This window comes from Phyllobates terribilis, unplaced genomic scaffold (genome assembly GCF_046119375.1).
Source record: "Phyllobates terribilis strain yellow unplaced genomic scaffold, ASM4611937v1 Scaffold_7__3_contigs__length_470593459, whole genome shotgun sequence".
NCBI classification, from domain to species: Eukaryota; Metazoa; Chordata; class Amphibia; order Anura; family Dendrobatidae; genus Phyllobates; species Phyllobates terribilis.
The window spans coordinates 183,477,574-183,485,824 of record NW_027362767.1 but is presented as its reverse complement, the minus strand read 5'-3'; positions in this window follow the sequence as shown (position 1 = coordinate 183,485,824).

The window sequence follows — 8,251 nt, the reverse complement described above, 5'->3', positions numbered from 1 at the left end:
GTCACCCGTGCGGGTAGACTGCCCGCTGATGTCATCATACATGCAGTGGGTCCTATTTATGACCCCCAGAACCCCGAAGAGTCACGTTCCACTCTCACATCTACCATCCGTTCAGTACTCCTTCATGCAGGAAAATTGAGTCATCAGGATATGCCCAGACGCACTTTAGCGATACCACTTATATCTTCTGGAATTTTCGGCTACCCACTCGGGCCGTGCATGGAGGAACACATACTAGCCCTCAAGGAAGGCATGGAGACCCTCCCCCATGGATTGGACTCAATACGCATTGTATGTGTCCGTAGTCCAGCAGTTCATGCTGCTATGCCTTTGGCCTTTAAGCTACTAGTGGCAACCTCCTCCCCGACACCGATACCTAATGCGGTTCTGTTGCCTGAAGAATCCTCCCTAGCGGCCACCCCAAACACCACCAAGGAACATGCGACGCTGCCCGGTCCTCAACAAGTTCCTGGACCTTTAGGGATGATCAAATATCAACCCTTTACCCCAGTACAAGTAGACACTCTGGTCTCAAAGCTTCCTGATCCCGATAAATCTCCCATGCAGTATGCTAGACGCTTGGACACAACCAGAGCCATTTATGGTGCAACCTGGGCTGATTTGGCAGGTATCACATCTGTGAAGGCCAAGGAATATTTCTTGCCTACTATCAAAAAGGCCATGGATTCCACAAAAGCAGGATCCCTTAGTACGTATGAATCCGGCCTAGAATACATGAAACAGTTAAAAGCCTGGGCTCAGGATCGCTTGTCAGATCAAGCTGGGTCTGTACAAGATGTTCAACAAGACCCTGATGAATCTGTGGAAAGATATGCTGCAAGACTCAGCATGCATTTTGAGGATCTCGGATACAGTCCTCACGTCAAGACGCAGGCCGCCCTGTTGGTTCAGGCCCTAGTAGATGGCCTACAAGACGCCCTCAGAGATGAGGTTCTGAGGGTACGCCCCGAGATCCGTTCTTCTTCTTTTAACGACGCGGTGGACATTGTCAAAGCTTTCCAAAAAGCCATGCTAAAAATGGAAAAGGATACTAAGCCAAAGAAGAAAGCCGCTCCTGCCATGGTATATCAAGCTCAAGAAATCTACCCACCCCCTGGCAACCAACATGGAATCAAGTGGGTAATGGTTAAAGGCACAGGTGATGATACTCCTCCCACATATAGAAAGCAAGACAGAAGAAATGACAGGGGGCCACCTAGAGACAAGAGACAATCTCGTGATTCTGAAGGACGCATACTGTGTTGGGAATGTGGTAGCCCTAATCACATTCTCAGAGACTGTCCAACCCGCAGACAATACCATGACCGCTCGTTTCATGACGGTCCACGCAATCATGGACCTTCCCGTGAACCATCTCACCCATGCCAATGACGGCCCGGTCAACCAGTGTCCACTTTCCCGGCTACGCACCCCACGGCCGCCTGTGGGACCGTCACTTTACAGGTGGACCATCAACCATTGAAGTTTCTAGTGGACACTGGGGCGGCCACATCTGTCATTTCTTCCTCACAGTTCCCTCACTCTCTGTGGTCCAGCGGGCCAGAGGACGTTGGCCTCCTGCAGGTTCAACCGGTCCAAGTACACCTCAAGCCTGGACACAGGTACCCACGGTTGCCACAATACCCCCTCAAGGCGGCACAAGAACAAAGCTTGGGTACCCAAATCGCTTCCCTCCTGGAGTCAGGAGTCCTTGTCAGATGTGTATCTCCATGCAATACACCACTCTTTCCTGTAAAAAAGAAAACCGCTCCGGGAGAGCCTCCAAGATACCGGTTGGTTCAGGATCTCAGAGCCGTCAATGCAGCTACCATTTTAGAAACTCCAGTGGTACCCAACCCAAACACCCTCTTGTCTCAGGTGCCTCCAACGGCCACCTTGTTTACGGTGTTAGATCTGGCCAACGCCTTCTTCAGTATACCCTTGCATGAAGATTCGTGGTTTCTTTTTGCCTTTACCTTTCAAGGAGCACAGCTTACATGGACCAGGACTCCACAAGGAGCCCAGAACTCTCCTAACCAATTCATTCATTCTATGAAGTCTATTCTGGAGCCATGGGTTCAAGAGAACCCTCAGGTCACTCTTCTACAATATGTGGATGATCTTTTACTCTGCGGCACTGAAGAGAATTTGCCAGAGATGTCAACATCCCTTCTCTGGTTTCTTCACTCAGCTAACTGTAAGGTCTCGAAAGGCAAAGTCCAATGGTGTCTGCCCAAGGTCATTTTCCTCGGACATTGTATATCACAAGGTGCTAGACATCTGACTGAAGAAAGAAAACAAGCCATCATGGATATCACCTTCCCAACCACCTACTCCGCTATGCAGACTTTCCTTGGCCTCATCACTTACTGCAGGCAATGGATCCCGGATGCCTCAAAGCTTATGCAACCCCTGTATGACTGTCTTAAGGACGAAGGTTCCGTCTGGCTTCATGCTGAAGATCCACGTGTCTCTCACCAACGCAGACTATGTTTTGACCGCCTTAAACAGGCTGTTGTCTCTGCCCCGGCCTTGGGCTTACCAGACTATACTCAGCCATTTCACCTCTTTGTCTCTGAATCGGAAGGTCATGCCTCTGGAGTTCTAGCACAACGCTATGATCATAAGTATCGGCCTTTAGGCTACTACTCAGCCCGCCTGGACCCTGTCGCTCGAACTGCCCCCACGTGCCTTAAGGCGGTCCACGCTGCTCACATCCTCCTTGACAAGTCAGCTGATATCGTCCTTGGACATGATCTAGTTATACAGGCTGGCCATGATCTCTCGGCTGTTCTGCAACAAACATCTCCTAAACATCTAACCAACCAAAGACACCTGCGGCTGCAGTGTTCCCTATTGTTGCCCTCCAATATAACATTTACCAGATGTCTGACTATCAACCCTGCCACTTTGCTTCCACCTTCTAGGGGGGAAGATGAACAGGGTGAAGGTCCATTGGTGGAACCTCATGATTGTATAAAAATTTTGCAGGAAGAGACTTCTGCTCCAGAGAATATGGTGGCACATCCGCTCGCACACCCTGCCTTGCATCTATGGACTGATGGATCCCATTTCGCAAACCCTCAAGGGAAGTTCCACACGGGATATGCTGTCACAACAGACCTAACAGTCCTCAAGGCTGAAGCTCTACCACCATACATGTCTGCACAAGAAGCTGAACTTGTAGCTCTCACAGAAGCCTGCCACCTGGCAGCTGGAACAACGGCAAACATATATACCGATTCTAGGTATGGACATGGAATTTGCAATGATTTTGGACTCTTGTGGAAGTCTAGAGGATTCATCACAGCTGCAGGTACACCAGTGAAACATGCCTCATGGATTAAGGCCCTAATGAAGGCCCTGGAACTACCCATTCAGGTTGCTGTTATCAAGGTCAAGGCTCATGGAAGACTAGATTCCAGGGAAGCCAGGGGCAACCACCTAGCTGACCAAGCAGCCAAGATTGCAGCAGTGGAGAATGTGTCATCAAAGTGGCAGGAAAAGGAAGAAGAGATGGGGGAGACCCTGCAAACCGTAGCTGTGGCGCTCACTAGAGCAAGTGCCAAAGAACAGCCGGCGGAAGACCATACAAGTCCAGCGGAGACACGAGTGGAATCCAGGGGGGTCAGGATGCCTGAAGAAAAATTGTGTGAGGAACAAAGGAAGACCCCCACTGAAGAAGTCAAGCAATGGAAAGCGGCAGGAGCCGTGCTGGCAGGTCGCAAAGATTTAAAGGTCGACTCAACTCTTTATCAAGTGGACGGAAAACCTTGCTTGCCCAGGCGCATGTACTCAGCCGTGGCAACATGGGCTCACGGGCCTACACACAGAGGAAAGAATCAAGCCTTGGCATGTATCAAGAAACTGTACTTTGCACCCGGAATCTCTTCCACTGTGACTGCATACTCAAAATCCTGCTCTGTCTGCGCTACCTGCAACCCAACGTGTACGGCATGGGTCCCTCTCCAACACCTGGCTAAACCAGACTACCCTTGGCAGAGAATACAAGACGACCATATCCAAATGCCTAAAGTAGGGAAATATGAGTACGTTTTGGTAGCCGTGAATATGTTCTCAGCCTGGCCCGAGGCCTACCCGGTTGTCAACATGACTGCTAAAGTCACAGCCAAGAAACTGATCACTGAAATTGCCTGCAGATTTGGAGTTCCCCAAGTCATAGAATCGGATCAAGGACCAGCTTTCACAGCAAATATCTACAAAGAACTTTGGAACATGTTGGGAACAGATTTGGGCCTCCACACTCCATACCATCCTGCCAGTTCAGGCAAAGTGGAAAGGATGAATTCCACACTCAAGACCCAGCTCTTGAAAATGACCCAAGATCATCCCCTCCCCTGGCCCGACCTACTCCCTATAGTATTGTATCATATCAGACACACCCCACAAGCTAAACATGGGCTAACTCCCTATGAAATTTTGTTTGGGACCCCACCTAAAATAGGAGAAATTAGGCCCCAAAAGTTGTCTGAAACACATGATAGAGTAGTAAAATTTGTGATTGCTCTGTCTAAAGAATTGACTAACACCCGCTCTGCAGTGTCTGCTTCTCTCCCAGAATCCACAGGTGATGCGGTACATGATTTCACCGCAGGCGACCTGGTGTACGTAAAGAAGTTTGTCCGGAAAGACTGTCTCCAACCCAGATTTGAGGGCCCCTACACTGTGATCCTGACTACTCCTACAGCTCTGAAGCTTGAGGGCAAGAGCACCTGGATTCACGCCTCCCACTGCAAGAGAGACAGAACGAGCCTATAAAAGATGACTACCTTCTTCTATATCCATTCCATATGCTTACTGTCTGTCCCAGGGTGGACAGCTACCACATTCTGGGTAGATACTCACGCAAAAATCCAGACGTATCGATTTGATTACTGTGACATAGTGAATTGCGCAGGAATGACATGGTATGCTGCATAGTCCCCTATACAGGAAAGCTATAAACAATGCTGTTCCAACCTCCGGGACCTTTTTTGAATCAAGAAACCACATCTCTGTTACATGATGATACCAGTAAGGAAGATATGGAGAAATACACTCCTTTGAACAAGCCTGACCAGACCCCCCATGACAGAGTCCAATTGAGAGATCTAGTTTAGGGTCAGTTGGGAGAACTCCATGTGTCATTTAGGGTAGGGCTCAATTGTTTGGGGGCGTCCCATAAGGGGGCAGCTTCTAAGATGATTGGGTGAAGAAATCCCCCTCCCCTCTCCCCCACACATGGACAGTCTCAAAGGCCCCGAAGCAAGGGAAAGCTTAGTGTTTAGGGGGTAATGTCAGGGTAAGAAAGAATATATATTTTTCCACTTTTATACTTTTATACGCTTTGCTTATGTACTAACCACCATTTTGTGTCTCATAACAATAAGCTTTCCTTGCTACGTGTTACTTAGATCGAAACTTATCCTAAGATGGCGCCGGTATCAGCCAGCACCTGTTTCAGAGAAATGAAACCAAAACATCAACTGACGGTTGTCTGCCCAGAGACTGAGTTAAGGAGTCGTGGACCAATCAGGAGTGGCTGGATACTAGACATTTATGGCTTACCCCGCCCCGAACACTCCCTTTCCCCTCCCCATTATGTAGTGTATTTAAGTTTGTGCATGCGGAAATAAAGACAGAACATTGCTGAGATCGTGGCTTGCCAGTAGCTTTCTGAGCATGCTCTGAGTTTGAACCAGCTTGTTGTCTGACTCATTCTTTGAATGGTTGACCCATGCTCATAGCCTTAATTTGGAGTGACTGGAGGACGAGTGGAATGTCGCTACGACCCCGACACAATAATAAATGAATATAATATATTAGACTGTATCATTTTTGAATATCTAAGGTGATCTGATCTTGCATAGCAATCCATATATGGAAAGATGTACCATAAATGATTGATTATATGGGGTCCCACGACCCTTGTAGTGCATAGTAATAATGGAAAGCAGGAAGGAGAGGTCTCATCATTTCAGAAAAATATATTTTAAAGATCCGTCCACAAACCAGAGTAGTTCAGCACCAACCATGTCCGGGTCTTCAAGCCACTTCTTCAGGTGATTGACTATCACGGGTGTGTCGGAGGTGACAGACAGCCGCCCTGCGGTGGCTTGTAGGAGATCTCCACGTTTGGCATTGCATACAGCTTCCTAGATAGGAGGCCTTCTTTAGGACCCAGCGACAACCTCCCTCTGGTCTGGGTGTATATATACCTGGTCTCTCCAGGTGGGCGTCACCGGTTATACTCATTCCTTCCTGGATCTTGGCTGTATCAGCACGACGTCCTCTCTGGAGTTTTGAGGCAGTGTGCACTATTGGAGTTCATCTAAAGCTAAGCCATTATTCCCTTGTTTTGTCTTTCCCTTTTGTCTTTAGTTGCTAGCGGAGATTGACTAGTGCTCATCTCCTTCCACCCCTAGTTGTAGCCTTTCGCCAGGGACAGCAGGGCGAGGCACGTGTTCGGCGACAGCTGCGGAAGCTGTATAGGAACATTTAGCGGAGTCAGAGTGATTCTAGTCCAGATTAGGAGGTCACTACTCCCCCCGTTTCCCTGGTGTCTGGGCTCCCTTCCCCTTTCCCCTCTGTGTTGTACTCACACCTGGCGTTACTCTCTGTGTTGCACTCTCACCTGGCGTGACATTATAAACGGCCGAGCACGTTTTGAAAAGAAAAAACTGTAATTTTTTTTTTCTCTGTGTGTTTTTGGGCTTGCACCTTGTTTGTTTTTTTCCCTTTTGGTATAGGATCAGTTGCAAAGCTCGCAGAGCAGTTCCACTGTCTGTCTCTGGAGGTGAATGACCTCCGCTGTGAGGTTCAGCAACAGTATCAGCGGTTACAGGCTGCCAATGTGGGGGCAGGTAGGCCTGTCCAGCCTGAACTCAAGGTTGCCCTCCTGGACAGTGTTCAGGAGTTAGGGACAGATTTTTTGTATTTTAGGAGGCATGCAAATTGTATTTCAAGCTTCGTCCCTACTCTTCCGGTAATGAGGAGCAACGGGTTGGCATTGTGATCTCTCTACTGCAGGGAGATCCTCAGTCATGGGCGTTTTCGTTACCGCAGGATTCAGTTTGTCTCCAATCTGTGGAGGGGTTTTTTGGAGCTCATGCCCTGATCTATGATGACCCTGACCGAGTCGCCTTGGCTTAGTCTAAGCTACGTCGCCTTCAGCAGCGGATTCGGTCAGTGGAAACGTACAGTTCGGAATTCCGTAGATGGGCAACGGATTCCAAATGGAATGACTCAACCCTTAAAAGTCAATTTTGTGAGGGGCTAACAGGAAGGTTGAAAGATGCCTTGGCTGTATATGTGGCACCCCTGCTGCCCATGAGTGCCACAGATCCTAGAGGGGTGCATGGACGGATGCTTCCACAAGAGGCCCTCATAGCATACATACACCTCCACCTTCCACCTCAGACCACCAGAGGGAACCCGGATAGGGATATATATAGGGAAGGTGGAGCTAGGCAGTCAGTTCCTCTGGAGAGCTCATCAAGTACAGGTCTGAATACAGAGTCGAGCTCAGTCTGTGAGGAGTCTAGAGAACACAGCTAATAGTTCAGCAGTGGAGCACGAGGCTCCTGCAAGCTAGACTCAGGGAGCTCAGTTAGAGCCTAAGGCGTGCCGACGCCATAAGAGCTGTGAAGCGTGGCAAGCTGCCGCTAGTGTGTATAGTCTAGTGAGGGCCTCGATCAGGCCGAAGGCTAGAGGAGTGAGTAGCATTGGGGGCAGAGTAGCTGTACAATCTCACCCCAGAAAACATTTACCGGACACCGGGTCCACATCTAAGGGCCGTATACCCCCCTGTAGAGACAACCGGAGACCAATGGAAGACTTCAGGTGCCAGGAGCACCCAAGAACTGATACGTACCAGAGCCAGGAGTCACGGAGGCCCCGCAAGCTGGGAGCGTGTACTCCAAGAGAAGGCCCTACCACAAAGTCAGACGGTGGAGGACAGAGACAAAGTTAGGCCTAGCTCCAGGCAGGTCAGAAACTTACTACACAAAGGCAGGAAACAGGAGGCCCTATACCCGCTCACTGGGGAGAATCCTGATATGCACCCTTCACCCTACAGTGCTCCGGAATGACTTCAATCAGTAAAAGGTACTGAAGTGAACTGTGTGTGTTTGCCTGTCCTTCTTCAGTCCCGGCTGGGTTTCCCCTGTCCTGCATCCCTTCATCCACGCTGCCCTGAGGCCTAGGTCCACCTGTGGGCAGCTATACCACCCAAGCTGCCTTAACTCCGGCC